The 25,113-nt window shown below is 39.3% G+C and overlaps 1 protein-coding gene across 1 annotated transcript in view; it reads right to left on the reverse strand.

The window, feature by feature from the left end:
* tln2a (talin 2a) overlaps positions 1-25,113 on the reverse strand; it is an 88,934-nt gene that overhangs the window by 56,234 nt on the left and 7,587 nt on the right. Inside the window, exon 2 of the mRNA XM_029279281.2 lies at positions 11,694-11,741. The gene's annotated coding sequence lies outside the window, so the exon portion shown is untranslated. The remainder of the gene's footprint in view (positions 1-11,693; positions 11,742-25,113) is intronic.

Consider the following 25,113-nt stretch of genomic DNA (forward strand, 5'->3'; position numbering starts at 1 on the left):
TCCTGATGCCTCTGACTCTACTGCTCATCCACCTGCTGTACCAGGGGGCTGTTTGTCTGTAGCTTTATCTGTCAACTTAAACTCCCTTTGTAAAGCTTTGCTCCCTTCTGTTCATGCTCTAAACGTCCAGTTAAAAAAAGACAGTCATTGACTTTTTGCATTTATTAGTCATAAGAAAAACAGTGAACTTTTTTTATCGTCAAGTAGACCATTAAATGGAGATAAAAGACCCACTATCCCTAAACATTGAGGCTACGAACCATCAATGCATGGAGAAAACAAATACACAAGCAGATAAGACACAAATCCATAATCACTAATATGCTGCATACTCCCACACTGTAATACACGAGGCATCCCTCCCTCCCCTCCTGACTTTAAACCCAACTGCACCAGTTACACCTACACTGTTTTGATCTACTGCAGGCTCACATAACAAAGAATATTCAACAGCACCCCTCTACTGTGAGCAACATTTGTCATGTAGTTTACACCAGCAGCAACAGAGGCTAAATCAGGCCTAACTAAACCATGGTGGACTGGTCTTTAATAACTTAAGGATGTTCAGGATTACATTGCTGTTTTGGGTAAACTGTCATATAATATGTAGCATATCTATTCTTCATTTAGCTGTGATGGAAAGCTGTGACATTTAGCAGAGCTATTCATAGTGTTGAGCAGTTTTGGTCCTGAAATGTTTCTACTGTACCTTCATTAGTAGTTCTCTGAGTGAGATCTCGTGTTAACGTGAAGTGTTACATGGAGAGTCCTGGATCCTTCTAGACAAGTCTCAACTTTGGCGATGCTCAGACTCAGCAACCAATGGAAATATAGCCTTGAAATTTGGTCCCTGGAGGATGAAATCTGAAGACTTTGATCGACCTGACCTTTTATCTAACACCATCAAAATCCATCCAATACTCTGAGTTTACCAGGTTTAGAACTAAAGGAATGGCAGTCCTGTTTACTTTGTGTTTAGTGCCATAAGTTATTGTTGGTAAGCAAACAGGCTAAACTACAATGGTGAACATGATTCATACGTGTTTTACCAGCTTAACATCAACATGCCAGCATTGTGACCATGGTAACATGGTAACATTAGTATACTATTTATGTTATGTATAGCCTTCCAGGGATGCTAGCATGACTATAGACTTTTTTGTCACGCTACTATTTGTTTGTCAGAAAGATCTGATATTACATTTTAACAAAGACAAAACCCTTGATGGAGTTTCAGAAATCACAGTCCAGGTTCAGTTTAGCACATTTCAAGCCTGCCCTGAGTTTCACTACAGTAAAAACATAATTGCATATCCACATTGCAATACAAACATTGCTATAATGATCATGGAACGAGTCAGCTGCAATTCAAGCAGTCAAGGCCTCGAGGTACCTTTAGCTACATATCATAGTAAGACAAGAGAAAAAAAAAAACACAAAAAACACCAAAGATGAAGTCTACTTGCTGTCAAAGACATCTTGGAGCTGAGGCCAGGAGGAAATTGATACTGTGCTTGTACTACTCTTTAACAACAGATTGGCCTGAAGCTAAAGTGAGGGCACCCTGGATGTTTTACTTAGGATGAGGTCACACTCACTGAAGAAAAAACTGCTCCTGAATCAAACCACAGAAACATGAATGCTGCAGTAAGCTCAGATCACTTAATACTATTTTGTCTTCTCTTCCTTATAGAGCGGAATTGCAGGGAATTACTACATGTATTTCTCACACAGAGATTTACTGTTTCATTAGTACCTGAAGTAAACAAATAAAGCACACGCCTCATACATGAATACTGATTGAGTTCCTAAAAGAAAACTAAGTACTTTGTGAGGATTAATGGGAAGCCCCAGATGTTGATCCATTGGAATGAAGAGGTTTTGGCAGATCTTTTCCACTAATTAAAATGGTATAGTTAATTGTTCTTAAATGAGCAGGTGGTGTAGGCTCACTGTAGGTGCAGTCGGTGCTTCCTCTGTCTATATTAACTACAAGAATGGTGCCTGGTTATATAATGAGGTGATGGCATAAGCCCAATTCTACTGCTGATGAGTCATGCACCTCCAAGAGAACAAATACTGACAGATGTCAAACAGTGTAAGCTACTGGTAAAGCTTGTGTTTAGCATGGTAGTGTTTGGGTCAGAAACTCAGAGACATAGGCTCTGATACAGTAAATAGAGACATCACAGCAGAGGAGGATGCTAAGAGTGAGGGGAAATCAGCAAGCATTTTGTAGCTGTGCACACACAGAATTGGATTTCATTTGGAGGAAAACTGGCAGCCTAAGAGTTAGACAAAGGCTCATGAGATAAAAGGGAGAATGAGACCAAGCACTGGAACATGTAGCTATTGTTCAATAGATCAATGAGGCAGAGCTGTGCCTGCTGGGAATGCCCAGACCTTATTACAGTAACATGGCCTCTAATCCAATAATAGAACAGCACACAAGTTAAACAGGCCAACCCCTGTGTAGTTCTGGACCAGAGAACATATTAAATATTTGGCCAGAGCATGTCTGTTGCCTATAGTTTCACCACCAGGTCCAAACTGGGCTAACACAGGCATGGTAATATCAAAATGAGTCTGTGTGCTTTGTTTGATTTACCATTGATTTGCAAGTCCAACTGAGAGAGATGTGCTGTCCTTTAAGACAAAGTTAAAATCAAAAGGGAGACATTTCTATTTTAGATTTCTTAGTGGCTCCCAATAGATTTGTCCTGCAGCCTAACTTATAGTCCATCAAATGAACATTCAAGAGCAAAGTGCATTGCTAACATCAGTTAGCAGACTAGCTTATAGCTTTCAGCTGCAGCAACTTAAACAGCATGTAAACAGACCATGTGATGGCAGTTGTTATGTTGGTGTGGTCCTTTCTCTTAAACAGAATACAACTGTTCATACATGTTAGCTTCAGCACGAGTTTATTTACTTTATCTCTCTGTGATGTAACAGCAGAAGACTGACAGCTGCTGTCAATCCAACACACACACTGACACGGCCCCTCCAGCTAAGTGGAAAAGAACATATTTGATCTTTCCCACAAAAACTTTTATTCCTTTTCATAATTAAAAATATGAACCACGCATGTTTACAAACACGTTGACATTATTTTTGAATAAGTAACAATTTCAGCTGGACTCTAATTTAGCAACTTCTTGTCTCCATAGATGTTTTTATAGAAACATATCATTTGTTGTTTGTATTGATCCAAAAAAAAAAAAAAAGGATGTTTGACCCTGCAATGGAAAAGGCAAAATAACAGAGCGATATGTCCTCATGTCATGACAGAGACTTTCACTCAGACACCACACATGGCCTCCAGAGATGCACTGAGGAATGGAGTAATAGAGAGACCCAATTTAAAAGCTTTAAAACGTGTTCAAGGTGGAACTAGCATGTCTGCAAGAAAAATAGTAAAAAAGAAACTCTCTGTCTCTGGATGCTGCTGTGAAACAAGCTTTTTCTTTAATCCCATATAACAACCTGCATGGGGTAGAGGGTAATTTGCTTATTATCAGTCATCTATTTTATATGCACCGCTGCTGACTAATAATTAGACTAAGTAATGCACCACTTTGTCAGGCTTTATCTTGAGTGGATCTGGTTCAGTAATCAGTGTGATAGGTCCTGGCTGTAAACAACTCATTAATACAAAGTCATCAAAACGAGTGGGTTTAACATGTAAGTTAAAATAAGGTTTGAATTTAAATTGAGTTCATTTTGAATCCACAATCTGCACAGCTGTGAAATGTGTGTACTTCATCCACACACGCATGTTGTTTATACACAACAAGTTTCCATTTTGGCTTTTTTGTGACACCTCAACATCTGCTGCTGGCTAATGCAAAAAATCCATTAAGTTAGCTGAACAGTGATCAAGCAGATCTGTATGATGTCAGAACCCATATGAAATGCTCTTTTATATGCACTTGATGGCTACACACGATATTATGGTTAATCTAAAACATCTAAGGCTGCTTGTCCAATGACAATGTCAGTTTCCTTACCATTAAATGTAAACTTAAATGAGCAGCATTGTGATGCACAGTAGGACTTGTTAGCAGTAGCCTATTACAATAAAGAAAAATAAGTTAATATGCAAGTGCACCTTTATATGTTGTATCTAGTATAACTAAATGGTGAAAGGTGAATCCATTCCAATTCTGTCTTTTCTTTGAAATAACCTCAGCTGCAAACAATCCAGCTTTCGTCATCTCCATGCAAACATGGCGTAAACAAGTTATCGGAGACTCTCTCTGCCTACTCATCAGGTCGTAATGGAACTGATCTAAAGCACACAGTCTTAGTCACACACGAGTGAGCCGGTACAGTTCAGACTCAGAGTGAGGTCATCATCAACCAGCAGGCTGAATGGAGCTGCAGTGGTAGCCATGGGGGTTAAAAGAGTACACTTGTGACTGTAGAGTCTGTGGGAAATGCAGGATGAGGAGCAGGGTGAATATCACTCTGCTTCGGCTGAGTGCATCTGAGTCAAACAGTGACAGCCTGCTCCAGTTCAAGGTGTAGCTTTGAGATTACACAGTTAACAAGTAAAGTTCAATCTACTCTCTCATAAATAGTTTGTTCCTGGTATAATGTAAGCCACATGGATGGAATTCTGCAAGTTTTCCATGGGTGACAGAAATGTGTCCACAAATCACCTGTTGTTTATTTTGCACGAGGCCTTAAGAGGGAGAAGAAGAAATCATTTAGGCATCTGATGATATCTTAAATTTCCTCCTTGAAGTATTTTTTTCTTCCGTCAGATATGCTTCCCAGGGGGGATAAAAATACAAAAGGCCATATCAAGACTTTTTTTTTTTTTTTTTTAACTCATTAGTTTTGCATAGAGTTGTAAAAAACATGTACACAAAAGGAAACGTGATCTTCTTCATACAAACACACTTGTCGTTGAGAAAGAGGCTGCATTTGAGAAAGAGAGAGAGAGAGACTCAACTAGAGCTTGCTTGATGAATGTTTCAGGAAGGCAGGTGTTGCATCTCTGTAGGCAGCAGCTCAGACGCAGGGGTCAAGTTTCACGCAGAGGAGAAGAGAGCGAAACATCCAACAATCTCAGAACATAAACACACCAAGCATGTTGGTTATGCCTCATTCAACGTAACCTACTATTAGTCTCATAAAAGTGAACAAAAGTTGCTGAAAAAGTTGTTGTTTTTTCAGCTGAGCAAAGCCTTCTTTCCACTTTCTTAGTTTCCTGAGGGTTTTCTAAATAGAAAGTAAGCCACGATCAGATAGATGGACCTGAGATCAATTCAACATGTTGACCAAGAATAGGGTATTTATTGGAAATCTGACTCCAAATGACCATCTCCCCTCTGTCATTTGACACATACTGAATAATATCTTTAGATGTGGTCCTTGAAAACAGCAGTGTGTGTGAGATTAAACATTCATGAGTCACCACAAAGATCACTTAATCTTTCATTACAACCCCCTGTCACTCCTTCCTTTCAGTTTTAGCTTTTGGTTTTCTTTTAGAATGTAGATTAAGCCTTTAACATTACTCACACTACTCCATTTCTACTTGGACGTGTGGTCGAATAGGGTTGCCATGGTAATGGAGGCTTTCTAGTATCTGATCTCTATTAGAGGGCACAGAAATTTGAATAAAACCTCAGTCCAACTATATGTGTTTGATATATTTAATTTGCCAGAATGTATAGGTAGTGAACGCACAAGTTGACCAGATTGTAATGCATTTTATAACAGCCTGACACTATCGAAGCAGTGAAAGCATCTCAGACTGCGTGAAGAGCACATGTAGTCAGGCATAAAAAAAGACAGTCGGCGTAATAACTTGTGAATTTTCATACACAGAATTTTCCAAACAGCTATAATTAACAAAATCTCCTTAATCCATTCTCCAGGATAATGGATCATCACCCCCCCTCTATGCAAAGACACCACAATCACATCACTTTGATGAGCTCTGCTACGACTATCCTGAGGTTCTACTTAGTGACACATGCTTTCCAAGTTCAAACCTGCAATCAGCTCCATGAGGTTAATCATCTGCACACAACTGTTACCTGTCATAACAGCAGGACCACCGTGAGAAAAGCACAGGTTAAGAGTCATGTTTCTCAAACATACTACTTGCTACTTGCACTTCTTTACGAGTCCAGTTTTACAACATAATTCTATGTTTGATTATGTGATGTTGCATTTACACTGTGCTGTAAAAATAAATCTGTGGCAAGTCAGTCTTACTTCAGTTCTTTTTTTTTTAGCTGGAAAATGCTTAAACAGCTGCACTTTGTAGCAGCAGAATAACAGTGAGCATACGTGTCCAGGAGAAATACAGATATTGATCACTTTACTGAAGATATACATTCAGCTAGAGGTGGGGGAAAAAAAAATCAACTCATGTAAAAATCGAGATTCTTATTTTCTGAGATTTTAAATAGATTCATAACTTTTTGAGGGTCTAATCATTCACTCCCTGCTAAGTGCTAAGGAACAAGATGAGGAAACAAGAAATTTGGCCAGTCTTACAGATGACTGGAGTAGATCCTGAAGTATTCTGACTCAAAAATAGACTTTGAATCATGAATCCAGAATGGTTTTGAATTGAAAATAGATTCTCAATCCAATCATGACCACAAGAATCAAAATTGAATCATGAGACACCCAAAGATTCCCAGCCCTATACATTCAAAAGCTCTTTCTCTCAATCATACTCAGAATCAGACCGAAGTCCTTCTCCTTCCAGCCTCTGCTGTCCAAATCATTTTAGCAAACTTAGGTATACATCAAGGACACTGAAATGCGAAGGTCACCAAACCAGACATAGACCACCCTGACGCTTGTATCTTCCACATGTTTATGACTCACTCGTGTTATTGCTTCCCAGAAATGCACAGTCTTACAGGAAGAGGTGAACTAATATCTAGAGGTATGTGCATGATTGTGCATCATAACATGGTGTCTACTTAAAAAACTCCATAATAAAAAACAATCTTCTACAGATTGCTCCAGTCTTTTGTTGTGAATAATGGGTTAGCAGGAGGTATCTGTAAGGAAATGATTTCTTAAGGACTTTTTACACTATGATTTTAAGCTGGACTATAAATACCCATCCTGACAAATAACACCCTCAATGACTACACCTTTTTGTGGATAGTACCTACTTAGATAATAAGTTAGCGCAATAAGTTTTTGAGGGTACTTACTCTAGTGCTTGTCATTAAATTGTATGCTTCTTTAAACTTACAATATGCTACATTTTTTAAAGGCATGAGCTACTTTTAAAACTTACAAAGCAAAATTAACTTGTTAACATGAGCTGTTCTTGTAATCAAATATACAGAATAAATTAAGTAAAGTCATGTCAACAATCTTCACCAACATTATGAAAAGGATTTAAGTCGGATGCATCAGAACTTAAAACCCTAATAATAGGCATTATGTGACAATGTCACATAAACACTCGTAAGGCGTGAAGTCATATCATAAAGTGATGAGAATCAACAAAACCTGTCTATGTATGTAAAGGTCAATATAATAACTGTGCTTGGTGGATTTAAACACCTTTTGTCTGGATTGGCTTCCTAATGGAGCCAGTTAAAAAAATGTAAATCTTGGCTATTAAGAAAGATTAGTGAGAACCTAGTATGAATAAATCTATTAAACAAACATACAGGTGAATTAAAGCTGCTATTAAAATCGATGTGGGCAAGGATCAGTCAGAGCATTTTTACTGAGGAGCGCAACATCAGTCATAAAGAAAATACTGTGGTTTGTTGAGACCACATTTCAAAGCCAATGATTTAAGATGTACAATGTTATTATAACTCTGGCTAGTAAAACACTTCAATATAACAGCAACTAAGATGTTCAGTCATTTTATTGTCAACAATATCAGAGCCTGTTTCAATGAATCAAATGATCAGAAGGGCCAATGGGTTTCTGAACACTTAAGCCTGATCCATTTGGCCGTGGCACCGACGGGATTACACAACGCTCTCAATGAAACAGCGACTCTACTGGGAAAAACAGGTGACTCACTGTGACACTGCCAGCCAGCTGCTGGCCTCTGTCACCCCTCAAAGAAGCACGGTCACCGCTTACCAGGAAAGTGTCTGTTTAAGTGTAATGAATGCAGTGATAGTGAGGCTGAAACAGTAGGATGTGGTCAGGAGGAGCCAGTCATTCTCCAAGCATACAGAACAGTCCTCATAAAAATAAGAAATGGCAGGTTGACATAATTAATGATTAGTCACATCGCTGCCCTGAGGCTCACTTCTGCTGGAAGATTTAAATATGCAGCAAAAAAAAAAAATGTTTTCCTGCTGGTACAAACAAAATCTGTTCAGGATGAATCATGAGAGCCCTTTGTGCTCAAACTAATATTTTACTTTACCCAATAATTCTCCTGTGAAACACTAACTTCCTAAAAGCTTGAACGACAGCTTTAATGTTTACTTCTCAAGGACACACGTTTTCTCATGGTGGTACAATGGTTAAAATAAGTTCTGCATCATTATTTTACCAATAAAATGTATTATTTTAAGTGTGACCTCACTGTCTTGTTTCCCAAGTACATCACAGAAGAGTCCATTTAGGGAACACTTGACAGACTTCCCATAAGGGGTGGGAATCACCACAGTCCCCACGATACCATATTATCGCGATACTCAGGACGCGGTACGATTCTATTGCAATTTTACACATTTTGCGATATGCTGAGATTCGCAATACAATATATTTTGATTAAGATTTTTAACTGCATATTATGTCCACTACACTAAACCAAGAACTGTTTTGTCAAATAAGAAAAAAATCTTAGTCTATTCATCTCACGTCTTTGTATTTCAGTCTAATTGAACTTTAACATGAAATCTTAACGATGTAATTTGTTCAATATTAATTTTATAACCCCTTCATCAGTTAAAACACATGGAGCTGAGTAGTAGACCCAGTTGTCATCGGTTGTGATCAACTGAAATTGACTAAAAACAGCTAACAGTGCAGTTGAATGATGCTGCTATGTTGACTCAAAATTTCTACAACATCTGTTTAAAACCAGATGTTACTCTGCATTTAAAGTCATCATGGTGGATAAAGACTTTCTCACAAATGTTACCAAAATTCTGGATGTACAAAAACAGTGATTTCTACAGTGAAGCAAAACAACATTGATATAGGCCTATCTTATGATAATTCAAGTCTTGTTTAATATTCAATCCACAGAATCTGTGAAATATATGAGTTATGATTGGTAACACTGATGTTATGCCTGCAGCCCTCAGAGTATGAATCTGGGTGCAGTCCCATCTACACAGAGTTACTGCAGAGTCAATCCTGAGTCTGGCATGCTGGCTGAGCTCCAGAGGAACACACTCTGAAGAGGTCTAAACATGAGACTGCTCAGGCTGTGAATCAACCTCTCGGAGACATCGTCAGCGAAGACATCTTCTCTTCAGGAAGGAAAAAAAACACATGGCCAAGCTGTTGCAATGCTCTTAAAGGGTCTATATACAATAAATGATCAAGCTGACAAGAAAACGGCTGACTTGAAACCACCACCCAGAAAAAAATCCACTGAGAACAAGCGCTCAAAGCTGAGCCATGTGGAAAAGTCAGGCTGTTTAAACCTACATGCATAGTACTTACACCAGCCCTAATCACAGAAACAAACAAGTGCCAAATCCAATTAAATTGATTTTTTTCCATCTTGGCTGAGGAATCCAACCTAAAAATATGCCAGAGTATTGTTACTTAATGCACTTAACTTAAGCTCTTACTCATTTTTAAATGTCAGGTAACAGAACGAGGGGCTTCAAAAGTGTGACTAAAATCCTAAAAAGAGAGATTTACATCAGATTGCTTCCCTCACAGAAAAAGCAGCCACTGCAAACAAGGAAGATAAAACATTTCTCTAAAGCTTTTAAATTTAAAATAAATAATAAATATAAAAGAAGATGAAGGACAGGAAATACAGTAGCATAAACACTTGATCCTATACCTGCAGACTTTGGTTCAAACACTGATTCATTAGATTCGGCTATGTTTGAGCATCCAGCTCGGATCTGTTAACTGTCTGAACATTAAATAAGAGGCCGAGGCTGGACTGGCATCATTTAGGGAAAGCCATGTGCGATACGGCTAAGACAAACTCCTACAGTGGATTTACATAATGCTCTTGTTGTCCAAAAGAAACTGTGCTGAACTATTTTTTTTTTTTACCACATTATCCTGCGAGCAAAGCATCCTTTTGAAATGCACTGTAAAAATTGGTTGTACAAAAGGGAAATGCTTAACTCAACTGCAGAATCAGAGGTTTTCCTCACAATAAAATACAGTGACAGAGAAATAAAAAGATATGTATAAAGAAGCAGTGTGGTTGGTTTCAAATATGGAACACTGATTTGCTGTATCCCTCCCTCTTTTAGACCACTTGCAGCATGCCAAGTTGTGAAAGCCAATGGCAAGAGGAGCATTTTCCAGCATAAAATACAGAATATCCATTGAGCCTTACAGTACATCCCTGCACAACTGTAACATTTAGACCTAATTCATTCTTGAAGCATGGTATGGTACAAGACAAATTCACATAAAAGGTCACTCATCATTGGGAAACTATAGTGCTCATGGCTGCACCCTCATTGGCTGATAGGAGCATGGTTACAGTGAGAGGCTGCGCACCAGATGCTGCAAGTTACTGTAATTGAGTCAGACTGATAATGTACTGCCTTGGAAAGATTGAAAGAAGTGTGCAGGCACAAACACATTCAACATATCAAGACATCTATTACCTTGCATAAATTGTGTGCACAGAAAAGATCACATGGTTATCAATTCAGTGCACGTGCTATGTGTCAGCCAAACATGTATGTCTGGCCTCCAAACAGTCCCACACAAACACAGCCTCAGCTTTGCTGGGAGGAAAACAGACAGAGAGGAATGAGCCAATGCTTTCACTCTGTGTGTGTGCGATTTTCTAAATGCAGAGAATGAATCATGAGGCTAAACGAGTTAACAGACAACATAAAATATAAGTGCAAAGAAAAAACAAAGAAGCTGCAGTTGCTATTGTGTCATTTAAGAGCAGCAAAGACGAATAAAAAAAACATCAGAATCATAAAGAAAGCGCTGATTGACTTTTTAACATTTTAAAGCACACTGAAAGAGTTAGTCTAACATGGATGCTGCTGCAAGCTATCACGACACTAGTATAGCATTATACATTTATAAAAGTATGTTACAATGAGTCATACTTAATGTTTGCTTAATGCTTAATGCCTTCTAAAATGTTTGACCAGCTAAAGAATGTTTGATCCAGTGTGTGTGAACTGCTTAAAGGAACATAACCACACAGGTGTTTGGGAATGAGACTTCATTGGCTTTAGAGGTGTCAACACAACCTAAAATAACATTGAAAGGGTTTTCAATAAGTGTTTCCATTATAGTTCTTTACGTTAGTGATTTACATTTTAATCTAATGTAATACAAATCACACATTTCCATGCCATTTTCTAGCTGCATTGTGCAGCACCATATTGTGAAGCGCTGAGAACGCATACAAACATCTATATAATGTGGCAGTATATAAACAGCCATCAAACGTTCTCCATTCTAATCCCACTACACAATAAACATAAATGAATGTTTAAAAAGGGCCATTCTGTCACTTCATGCACTCGCGTCTATGACATTAATTTTCTTACCTGATTTCTGAAGAAAATGCAGCCTTGGATGTCTGCTGATCTTCACAGCTGAAACGACAAATGATGGAAATGTATGAGAAAGATTAAGAGAACATGTATGCACGGTGTTAGATATTAAAGTCAAACTACTTCATCCAAACACAAGTATAAGAAATACATTTTCATTTGAGAAATTCTACTTGAGCTCCAACACCCAATGCCCAACTACATATTTTGCCATGAAATATGCTATGTGTGAGGGCAGGAGGTTCAAATACACTCAGAGCAAACAAAATACGAATATGATATTTAATTAAAAACTTGTTGTCAGGAATAATGAGACAATTACAGCTGGTTAAAGCTGCCATACTAAAGACATCAAATGCAGCAACAAAATGTTTCCAATGCACCAACACTGCCTGAAAGTATAATTGGAATATTAATTAGTTACATATTTTAGTATTTTGCATTGTTCTATATTTCCATTTGAGATCAAATATAAAAATATACATGTACACTGAAATGTATTTCTCCAACATCAACTTGGGAGGCTTTTTAACAGTCACAACAGTGGAATTGAAATCAGGTGTCCTACTTTGTGGTGCCCAAGGCTAATATTTACTCAGACATTTTGTGAGCAGAGATTTGTACAGCCTTGTTATCAGGGTCCCTCTGGGCCTGGGTTTTTTTTTTTCTCGTTTGAATATAACAAACTCAAACCTTAAGCTCATTGTGACCTTTTGCACTCCAGGTAGAAGAGCTTTCAATAACACACCACTGTGTACTACAACACTTACACCAGCCTGAGCCACGCAACAATCTCAGAGCAACATGAGTTAAAAAAACAAAACAAAACAGCATTTCTATTCAATGATATCCAAGCGACAGCTCCGACAGGGATGAGGCAATGTTCTAACTTGTTTTTGTATGGAAAGACTCTCCAATCTGTTAGTCTTTTGAAGTCTCCCTGAATCTCATTCTAGCACACGTTGTCTTTCTACTAGCTTACAAGTAGAAAAAGTCTGCTACATCTAATAAGTAGTAAAAAAATAAACAGTTTATTACAGCCTGTAACCACAAGCAGCTGCAGTCAGTTTAGTATTCATTGTATTTTGCTCAGTACAAGTTTCCAAATGTTGTCAAGAATAGAGTATTTCACACGATAGGCAATGCGGGTTATAACACCTGACCAGTCTGCAGTTTTGCCCGCAGGCCAAGTTAATGAGCGGAGCTGCAGTCTCTCTGCTGACAGGACTGAGACTGATGGGGGACGAGTGAGAGACACTCAGTGGGCTATTGGAGGGAAAAGCTTCACATCACAGGCTCTCACTGATGTGCAGGTCCTCTATCCCTTAAGAGATTTTGCACACTGCAGTCACACAAAAGCCAATGTGCTAAAAGTGATATTGCATCAGCAATGAAAACCTATTCACAGGTGAAGTGACTTGTTACAGTACAGGTGTGTTAGGATTACTCATAGAAAAACTAGAAGGTAGCACTCTCATCATCATCATCAGAGCATTTCATCAAAGAGCAAAGAAATCAAAACAATGTGTTCGGTTTGAGGGCCGTATCCAAACAGCTGCTTTCTGATGAGAGCTAACTTTTGGCCAGCGGCACCAACGGTTGTTAATGACATCTTACTGCTTCCTGTTTACTCATCAGGCAGCCTCAGAGACCAGCTTTAGATCAGAGCATAACCAAACTACAACCTGTCCCTTTTACTCGCTGACATTAGCAGGCAGAGAGGAAAGTTTTAGGTTTCCTTTTGGGGGTTTAACTGATTTACAGGGTGACTAACTTTTCAAAATCCACTGATGAGGTTAAATAAAAATAAAAAATAAAATCATAGTTTCCATGAGTGTTTCTCAATCAAAGAACAATGAAAAAGAGATAACAGTTCTTCTGCTAATTTGAACACCTCCACATGTGCTGACAGTTTCTAAATGTGATTGTCTAACTGTAAATTACTTTCTAAACTGTTAATTATATTTGCTGCAAAACTTATTATGGACCAAACTGACTTTTTACAATGAACTTTTTCTGGTAATATGAAGACGTTTTCCTCCTAGCTCTGTGAATTCAAATAAATTCAAAGCCTTTTAATCTCCACAACTCCTGAAGAGTACACTGCAGATGCATTAAGGTTTATTAATCAGCAGATGTCTAACGTTTCATTAATCCAACAATTACAGCTGCTGTCACAGTCAGCAGCAGAAACTGAGCTAACACCATAATTAAGGCTGGAAATGCAATATGACAGCTCCCACAAATCTGCCATCAAAATGTGTCTATAGTTTTACTTGAGACCCACAATCAATAAATGAATAGATCTTTTTCACTCTAAGTATTCCTTCCTGGTTAAATCCTGTTGCCGACAATATGGCATCACTTCAAGTGATTTTTCGTATACTTTGCACAGCTCCTTCTGGGGACACAAATGCTTACTGTTTTTTTTTTTTTTACAGTCTATGGTTTTTCCCCCGACATATGCCATAATAATACTCAAGAACTGTTAGCACTGTAAACAGACTTCAATGAATAAAATCAGTTCCCCCTTTTTTTTAAAGACAACAGAAGTTGATGTTACAAGGAAACGGTTTGGCTCAAATTGAGTTGAAAAATGTTTAAAGAAGTATCTCTGACATTTAAATGAGACTGCTAACACTAAATACTATTCGAACTGTACACCCCAGTTTGTCTACTCTATTATAATATAGAGTAGAAAGTTGTTGTGAAAGTACCAAGTAATGGGGCTCATATTATATGAAAACTACAACAAATGAGGTAAACTTTCTTACAGATCAAACGACACAATTTAAAAGGAATCGTTTAGAGGCACTGAAAATGATGTGACAATGGAGAAATACTAAGCCTTTTGCCTCCAGGAAAATGAATGCGAGCACCAAAATTTAACAAAACCTGCTTGAGGAGAGAGAAACCTTATCTCACACAACATTGGAGACATTAGCATTCCCTTAATTCTCCTCACTGAGCCCGAGGGTCGGGGTTGCTGTAAGCAAAATTCAACATGCTGAGTTTAGCAAACATCACCTCGGGGTACGAGATTATGAGATGTCTCAGACACCAGAAGTTACTGTGTGCTTAGAAATGTCAAATAAAGTTTGCTATATTTCATAAGATTAGACCTGTCATGATGAAAAAAAAGTCAGGAAATGAGTGTGATGAAGAATGGAATAAGTGGGGAAACTCCTCTGGTCCCCAGGGGTCTCCAGAGGTGGGGCACAGGGGCACATTGCCACTGGCAGTCTTGAGAAGCACAATGTACCACTGGAGACTTCATTGTTCAGCTTGTCCTGCAGTTTCATTAATCACATGCTGCAGAGGAGGACAGAGTGGGGACAGGTCAGACAATATGGTGCCTGGGTAACACCTTGTGTCTGCTCCAAAAATGAGCTTTTTAATAAAGCTGGTCACTATGACTTCGCAACTTCATGTCATAAACACAGCTGGATGACATGTAGGTCAAATTGGCAACTAATATTACCGGTAACTACTGAAGAAGGGTGTAAATGAAAGGGAAAGGCACCAAGAGAAAAAATGAAGCATATAGGCACATCAAAAGATAGGTTCAGTCACTTATTCCTTCAAAAGACTTTTGTATTAGTTCGTAAATTATTTGTCAGAAGTAAAGCTGCCCAAGCAACACATTACACAATTTGGTTTGTTTAGGTTGACTCGGGGCGTTTCTTGGCGGGGAGATGGTGTGTTTGCAGTGAAGGTACAAGTAGTAAATGTACACACTATGTATGAGAGTGAGCTTCTGGTAGTGCTGAGCCGAGGAGGAGTGGCCTGGTTTGAATACTGCAAAGAATCAATGCGACTGACTCTACCTTTAAATAGCCTCCAGGCTAGTGCTAATGCTAATATCAGCCAATATCATCAGCTGGCAGATTAATCGGTCGGGCTCTATAAGTCACCATATACAGATACAGTAAAACAAATTGGGACTGGGGGCTAAGGTTTTGCTCTAAGCCACCTTAAAAATAGAATGGCAGCTGTTCACTGATGGGGAGCATTACCCACCCACCACTAGTTTTGCATTTGTGGAAATTGTTCAATCTTCGTCTTTCCATGATGACTTTTCTAGATGACTGGTTCAATATCATCCTATTTGTTCATTCGATAAGAAGCTATAGAAAGGCAGTGTTCTGCTAGAGGAAAGTGTTAAACGTTAAAGTAAATAAATTGTCAGTCATCAGTGTTTTTTTTTTAATTACATATCTAAAAGTTGGACTTTTTAAAGTTTTAATTAAGATATTAAAATTGTGTAAAAGCTCAAATTTAATCGTTCTGTATTTAAAATCATGGTTTCTCTGGCACTCTTTGGGGAGAGGAATGCTAATGCTCCTTACGTTAGCTTAGCTTGTGTGTTGGTGAATTGGTTGTTTGGGGGGTTAGGATTCATTAAATGTACAGGCCAATAGGCCATACTAAAATTATAGTGATCATGAAACATTCATCCAGTGAAGGTGATATAACTTATAGCTGTTTGCTAATAACATGAATTCGTACCAAAGTGTCAGAGGGGTACTCATTGGCCAGTACTCCAGACTATGTATCAGAATAGCACATCATGTTGAAACTGAACTCTTCACTTAAAACCCAAAATTGACAAAGTGACAATTTTTGTCCAGTGCACATCTCTTCAAACCAACTAAGGGGACTTTGAAATTCAGCTAAATAAGAAAGAATGGACAGATGGTGTGAAATGTGTTGAGTAACAACAAGAGCAAAGCAAACTAAGGATGATGATGCGGTTTTTAGTTGACTGTAGCTGTTGATTTAAAGTGCTAAATCATGGCAAACATCACAGCTTGCGGCTCAGACTGACTAAACCCACTAACCAATTGTCTGGTGTCTTCCTCCAGTCCCATGGATAAGAAGAAGACCCTGATACAATTAGCTTAATGGGACCATGTGATCAGGACTTGATAAATGTAGGGGGGAGTTCTCAGTGCGGTGGAGGAATTATTACTCACTGCCCTATCACAGGGAGCCACCTGTCGAGAATCACATTAATCAGGAAGAGTTTATAAGCCTGCAGGAAAATGAAACCCACAAAACAGTAGAGATAGAACAAGCATCCATGCAAAAGCACTATCCAACGTGCAAAATAAACAAGGAAAACTGCAACATTTTAAGAGTATTTAAAAAAAAAAAGCAAAAATCGTTTTGCCGACCAAAAAGGTTAAATTGCCTTTCAGCTCAAATGTAACTGAGAATTTGCTAACCTTTCATTATAACATTAATTGTGATAACAATCTCTGAGAAAACTACAACCCCCAATACATGATCCAAAATGTTGTTTAAGGTGCACTAAACATTGCAAGATATTGCGGTAAGAAAGCTAAGGAACTTGCCGTATCAGAAACTATCCTACATCATTCCCCCTTAAAAATGAATTACACAACAAATAAATTATAATTTGGATTACGGGGAAAATAGTTGCTGATACATTTTTTTATTTATTGTTTAACTTGTCATTCTAATTGGAGCCAGAAAACAGTGTTAAATGTTATTTTATCTACAAATCCATTTTTTTCTTAGAGATACAAAAATAAAGGAAGACCTGATGTCACACACTCTGAGCCTCATTTATAACTCTTCAGTCTTAGAAGCCTCATCCATTTGTGCTTTTTCCGCTTTTGTGGGGGGGGGGGGGGGGGGGGGGGGGGGGGGTCGGACATCTGGAGAACAGCTGTTGCTGTTGCATCACATGTAAGCTTGCACACACTCGCACACACGTACACACACACCGTACACACAGCTGTTACATGGCCTCCCCCATCAGAGGTCAATGGGTCAGGAGCCCTGTGTCCAGACGCACCATTTAATCTGGTCTAGGTATGGACAATCTCTGGAAATCGAACACCACGCAGCCACGTTTACACACAGAAATAGGCACGGATGCACACACACACAAAAGGACCACACAGCAGACAGAGCCCCCTCTCATCTCTCTTCTATACAAGGCAACTATTCCACCCTCCTCTGGGAGGAGGGCAGAGATTCACAGTTATTGGCCCTGCCCCTCCAGCGAACAGCTACTATTCAATTACAACCCCCCCCCCCCCCCCCCCCCCCCCCCCCACCCCACCCCCCCACCATCCCGTCTGGGCCGACACCCAGGTCCAAGAATGGAATCAAACCCATCCGGAAAGTTTGTGGGCGGAATAGTTAAGCCACAATGTGTTTACATTTGTGGTTTACGTTTCTGTTAACACTTGTTTCTTTTAGCCTGTGAGTTGGCCCCCTGTGTGAAGCAGGTTGTGTGACCTGCTGCTCTGCTGCTAAGCTTTTTTTAAAAAGGTGACAGTTTCAGGGATTCCGTTACAATGATTTCAAGGTGATGAAGTACTATTTTTCTTTTTATTCTGGTTTTGCTAGAAAAGGTGAGCAGCATAAGTGCAGGACTGACGACACCCTTAAGGAGTTGGAAATTGACTGGTGTGAAAGATTGTGTTTATATTTGTTTTTTATTTCCATGACATAAACTCTGAGTGTTACAATTCATTTGTGTATAAAAGGCAATACCAAACTGGGGTGAGCATGAAACAGTTGCAAATGGAAAAAATTGGGAAAAACAGGGGATTTAGGTGAGGGCTGTTTCCTTATAGTCTTGAAACACATTGCCATACTATTCCAAGTGATTGCTGTCTGAAGGCTACATTTCGCCCTAATAGTCCAAGGAAATTGCATTTTACTCTCTTCTTTAGCAGAAAAAAAAAAAAGATGGTGAGTCTGCCCTACTTACATCTTCTGAGCAGCCACAGCACACAACAACACCCTCCACAATACAATCCAAACTGGCAAAGAATATCCCCAGCTTAAATCTCTGCAAAGAGCTACACACAAGTGTTACAATTTTAGAGGAAAATGTTATGTACTGAACATAGAAAACAGTTTTGGTGTTATTTGCCAATTTTACTCAATACTTTGACCAGGTTTCCCACCCTAATGTTTCACTTGTTTTGCATTACACCCGTCTGTTTTGTTATTTATTAACCAGCAGTGGGAGAAACTCTGCTCTGTAAAATTCTATTAAAATGTTTGACCTTGAAAGTCAGGTCTTGAAAACAAGATTATTGCTGTTGCACAGAATATAGAGCAATGGGAAAAGAGGCTCACTTGTGACTGTTGTCATGGGATGTATTGCAGAGGCTTGGCTTAAAATGACATGAGTGAGTGATATTGTCTCAGATAATATCTTAATTGTTGTTTTAACAATGTGCAAAATGACCATACAGAGTAAGTCCCTCATTTGGCAAAAAACAACAAAACACGTCTTGAGAGTCTTCACACATTCCATGATCAAACCTAGTAGTGAAGACTTCTTCTGCACAAGCCTGTTGCAAACACATGCAGTGTTCACACATCACAACAAGTTAAGCTATCCTTCCCCTCCCAGGGAAGCCTCCGACGTTTCTGTTGGGTTGGGCGAGACTGGTCATCGAAAAACCAGCTGCCAAGCAGTCATAGCATAGCAGAGAAGCTTGATTCAAATCCTAATATTGCACGCCAAATACTGTGCTCTGGTTACACAGCCTGGTCCCTCTGCATGAACACCAACACCACCTGGATCGTATGTGAAAGTGAAAGCAAACTACACTGTACGAGTTGGTTTTGATGATCCACCCAAATGGCTTAATCACTGACTGCAATCTGGAAGTACCTCAACAATGCAGCTAAAGCCTGACACTAAAAAAATGCTGCATCAACAAAAAAAAAACAAAAAAAACATCTCTGCTAATTAGAAGGCAACATAAGTTCCACAAGAAGAACTTTTAGTATCTGACTTCATTCAAGGGCACCATTTTTGTGAACATGTACACAATTAAGAACAAAAAAAAAAGTAGGCTGAGTCTCACGATCAAACAACAGATATTCTCACTCTTTGACTCATGACCTAACATGACCCTTAAAAAAACATTAGGCAACCACAGATCATTAACAAGATACAATGAATCATCAAAAGCCTGTTTAAAAGGCAGTGTCTCACTCGATCTGTCCTGAAGATTAGGACAATTTGGCCCTCTCAATGAGCTGCTGACCTAATCGCCTTTAGCATCTCAGCCGCAGAGATATGGGAGCTCTTTAATCTGATCATTGGGTGGACAGCTGCGAGCAGACGTTTAACTGTCTGCCTCTGTAGCCCCACCCACTCTGGCCTCCAAAACCCAATCCAGTCAACAGCTATACAGATTGACATACATTTTAATTAGACACAGCACTGCTCTGCTGCCATTCCTTATCTTTTCCCATTGGCAGCTTTTTGAAGTCAAGGTTTTTCTTAACGGATGAGTGCCTTTATAGGTGTGACACTTTCCTTATTGCCCTTTTGAAAAGTCCAGTGCAATTCCAGGGGCAAGATGATGGCAGGAGAACCAATTAAAGAGCAGTCTGGGAGGCAGACAGAGGCTCAGGAACACTGAAGAAGAAGAAAAACATGACAAGGGAGGTAAACGGCCTCACAGGGCTGCGGCTGCCTATTGAGGGAGAACAATCCAGCCACTCCAAGGCCCCCCCCCCTTTTCACTGCTGTCTGCAAAGTGAAAGCCTGGCCTCTTGGTTGTCCAGTTCTATTGTTAGGGTCAGGGAGGAGCCGCTCCCAGTTCACCTCATACACATTAAATACTCTGCATTGTTTGGAGAGTCAGATGGCAATGGCAGGCACACAAGGTCTCTTCCATGTTTGCAGCTCATTTAAATGGTAAATGTCCTGACTTTGCTTTTAAAGAAAACAGTTTGAGAAAGAACACATCGATACTAAAGACGACATTATAGTGTCAACTGAAGGCAGATTCGGCATAATTTGTACAGATTAAGAACACATTTGGCATTAATGTTAATTCTCAAAAATGTTTGTTAAATTGTCCCGTCACGTATTGTTTGTTTCTGCAGAAGACTGCAGTCCCCCACTGTGATACAGTTGGATCCTTTCGTTTTTCATTTGATTTTCATGGAAGATCTGGGAGATCCTTATCAAAATTAGGTCTTTGTTTTAATATTATAATAACCTAAAAGTCCTTTATAAGCGTAAAGAGTTATCTGAAGTAAATGCTTGAAAGTCTGGACTTTTCTCTTCAGGCATCATACCACACTGCACATAAATAATCTGAGGTGGATAATTTCTCATGATGCATTAGTGACAGGGATACTTAACTCCAGCTAAATAAAAGGTCAGAAGGACCCTTTCCCATCATCACAAATCACGACTGAGGAGTCCATTTTTTAGGATACCAAGATAAAAACACCATAAAAGAATATGTCAAAAATGTCAAGCAGGCGGTGTGAATATCCTTTCCATCAATCAATATGCACGTGTTTACCAGATGTGTGTGCTGATTTACAGCCAAGCAAGGAAACACCTGTGACATTTCACTCATGCGACTGGATTGCAACTGAGGTGTTGACATGCTTGCTAGCCGCTGGGAGGAGAAGAGGAGAGGCAGGGTGGTGAAATACAGATAGGGGTAAGATAGGGGTAAGATTTGGCTGCAGAAAGGGAAAACAGTGGGTGAGCTAAAGAAGGGATACACAGTGGTGGTCGATGAGCTGAGGAGGTGGGGGATGGGCTGCAACCGTTTCCTGCTCGGTCAGCAGACTGGGGCTGATTCCAGGATGGATTATCTTTCAGCAGGAATATCACAACCGCACCAAAAGCAGGCGACAGGAGGGAAGGAGGAGACCAGCACTATTAATTCACGCTGCAAAACGCTGGGATTACTACAGTGAACTCTGAAGACTTCTATCTAAAGTGGAACTTTGACAGTCAAAAAAGAAAAAGATAAAGTGCAGCCCAGAATGTGACAATGACCAGTAGCATATATTTAGTGTGCTATGTTCTATGTTTAAGCATGTATAACATTCTGCTATGCTTAAAGGTGTCTTCAACATTTTGAGATATACACATCGCCATATTCATTTTCTCATTTAGGTTACATGTGTAGACAAAGATGATGAATTGCTATGTCTATGGTTTGAAAAGTTACACACTTCCTGTCTTCTATTTGGAAGAGTTATGTTACCATACCTCCAGAGAGGCTGCATCTAGTCAGTGACAGAAGACATAGGGGCTGACTCTCAGTAAGTTGTCTTCAATAAGAACTGTCACTGTCAGACACAAGGGATGTGCAAGATTAGACTCCAGGATTAAACACTGTCACTATAGTCTGCACTAAAGTAACTAGTAGAGATGCACCCATCCAATCCTTGTATAGGTTATTGTTCTATTGTTAGGGTCAGACAGGAGCTACTCCCAGTTTTTGAATAGATCCTTATGGCACATTACCACAGGTAAGCTATGATCAGTAATGCCAACACACTGGCCAAACCAAGAATATGTGGAAATAATTAAAAAAAAAAAAAAAAAATGAAATGGTAGTTGGGTGGGACGGGAAGGGAGTTATACTACCAGGATTGGGATGGGATTTTGTGTTTTGTTTATTCTGGCCCGTGATTGGGCTGGGACAGGATTATTTTTCTGGGAGTGAGATGGGAAAGGAAGTGAAAAAAACACTCCCATGTCAGCCTCACCAGGCTTGCCGTTTCTAGCATTTAAGATAAGTATTCAAACAGTTCCAACCACTTCCCTTTTCAGATTTGTTGCTAGCTTTTGGGCAACATAAGTGTCAAACATCATTGGGATATATTCAAGGCGTAATAGAGTTGGCCTTTTTTTGCTATAAAATGTCTTATTTTAAAGCAGCAGCAGCTTTACTTGTAGCCATGTTGGCTGCTGAGTAGGTTGGATACCACCACAAAGATCAAAGATCATGAGAGTGAAACAAAGCAGTAAAGCTGAGGACACGGAAAGCAAAACATTGAGCTCAAAATGCTGAAGCACGAAGGAGAACTTTTAATGATAGTTTTTTTTGTGATTTAGCTTCCAGTATAGTATGTATCATGACTTTATAAATATTGCATATTTAATATAGAGTATAGCATATATAATGGAAAAATACAAGTGTTTTTATCTTCCAATCTTATTGTAAGCATTGAGCCAAATAAAATCTGCATATTTTTAACCAATATGTTAACACATACTGTACTATGCCATAAACACAATGTGTCAACCACCTCTGTATCTACTTTCATAAAATAGACAAACACAAGTGTGTGTCTGTTGCTTGTGTACAACCTGCTTTAAAAAAAACAGCTCTGCAAGGTCAGAGAAAGTTGTGGAATGAGAGGCAGTCCAAAGCACACAGGGATGCCAGGTTTGTTCTGCAGCTTTCACCTGCTCCCACAGCAACTCCAATCAGAGAACAAGCTGCACTTGACATCAGGGGGAAAACACATCATAACCAAAAATCCTATTTCCCATCTGCCACTTGTAACTGGCATTTATGTCCACTATCTTACACATGTTGCCAACTCAAAATCAGCACTGCATGTGCATTCCCTAGGAGCAGCCAGCAATGAATTTCCCACCTGGTGTTCGCCTACCAGCCTTCCAGATAAATCTTGTGGCCGACTGAGAGGATGCCTGATTTTGAAGTTCAAGCAACAAACAGGATTCCTTCCTCAAAGGAAGAAACATTCAATCAAGTTTTCTGGAAGGTGAACACCCCCCCCCCCCTGAGTAATTTCCCTGAGGGTGTGCTCTGCACTAGGGAGATAAGTAACACGACTGAGGACAAGGCTGGCATTCTACCCCTAGTCCAAAACACAAAACGCCTGAGTCCATCTAAAGAGAGAATTCTGACAATGCCACAGTTGTCTCGTTGCCAGCTGGAGAACAAGCTCCCCATAGACATGTTGATATGAAACACTGTGTGCACCAACTTTCAGCTCAAAAGAAAATTGGAAACAATCTTGTTTTAAATTGGCAAAGCAGAAAATGATGATATATTGGATGGTCTCAGTTAGAATCAAACTTGACACAGAAGTAATGCAATATTTGCAGAGAGTGGACTCAGAAAATCAATATAGAAATTATGAAGCATCAAATTCCACTCTTTAATCAAACAAGAAAAAAACAATTCAACAAGTTGAAGGTCAGGCCTTCTTTAGCAACACACAGTTCTTGTGAACTGTTGTGAATTCAATGAATAAATTATTACAGCTGCAAACTGTATTAGTGAGTATTGCAATTTATGACTTACTGTATACCACCCCCAGTACTTGCCTTCACCATCCACAACAACTGTTCTTCCAATAAACCCAAGCTTTTTTTAACAAGTTGTTATACTGTGCTTTCACAGACAGACAGTCTCAGTTAAGTTAGACATTTTTGTACTGTATGATCAAGCCCATCCTTCTTAGGCCCTGGTTACACATGGAATTCACCCAAAATAGGTAACCTTTGGTTGAGTTTTGGTTGTTTGTTTGCACGACAACTGTGTTTTGGATGCCAGAAAATGTGTTCCAGAGTGCAAACTTTTGACAACAGCACCTTTATCATAAAATATGCAGTTTCTCTGATTTATCTGAGATTTTTTCGACATGCAGATTACGGTTCTAGTCAATGGCCATGCATGATTAGGTGGACAACAACAACAATACCATTCATTCCTGTCAGATACTGCTTTAAATAGGCCACTAAAATGTGGAAGTATTTCGACAGGCACGACATGTTGACATGTAGTTTGACACGTAAGCAAGTTTCAAGTAATATTTAATCAAATATAATATATAGAAAAAATTAAAAGTAGTGGTTCAGCCAAAACACACAAAAGGTACCAAAAAAAGTGCAAGCAAATGTTATGTGTTCTTCGGCAGTCATGTTCTACACAAGTGGAGGTATATTGCTGGAACAGACAGAATAATAAAATAGACAAACTCATAATCTTTTGTTTCTGATTCATTGTTTCTAATTGAGACATGAACTGTTTCAAGAACAAAAATCACACTTTAGGTCATACTGTTGTACTGACGATCACTCAGCACTCTCATCCTGTGGCATCATGTCAGGGTCGTTTCACATTAGGGACCCGGGGCCCAGATACAGTAAACTTGACTCCAAAGTCCGGTTCATTTGATCAGTGGGAACAAAAGCGAACCATACGCACGAGACATAAACAAATGTTGCCCAATTGATGAAGAGGTTGCTATGGTTGTATCGTCTTCCTTCTTCTTCTTCTTAGGGGATTTGCAAACCAACTATGTGCATAACGACACCTATTGCACTGGACTGTAATAAATTGTAAACGTTTCTTGGACGGCAGTGTGTAGGTTTAATAGGCTAAAAAAGCACCAAAGCAACAACCAACATTCCTACCAACTACCATCCACCAGCCTGCAGCAGGTGGATGGCATGTATCCAACAATCTCCGCTGCTTGTAAGTCAACTGAAGGCGTTTCCAACTTGAAGTCATTGGGACACAGCTTAATGTATCCTTGTGGCTTGTTGCATTAACACACACTGTCCACTGCACAGCACACAAATAAAAAGCTATTTTCAGCCACCTGATGA

The sequence above is a fragment of the Labrus bergylta genome, chromosome 3 (genome assembly GCF_963930695.1).
Source record: "Labrus bergylta chromosome 3, fLabBer1.1, whole genome shotgun sequence".
Taxonomy (NCBI): Eukaryota; Metazoa; Chordata; class Actinopteri; order Labriformes; family Labridae; genus Labrus; species Labrus bergylta.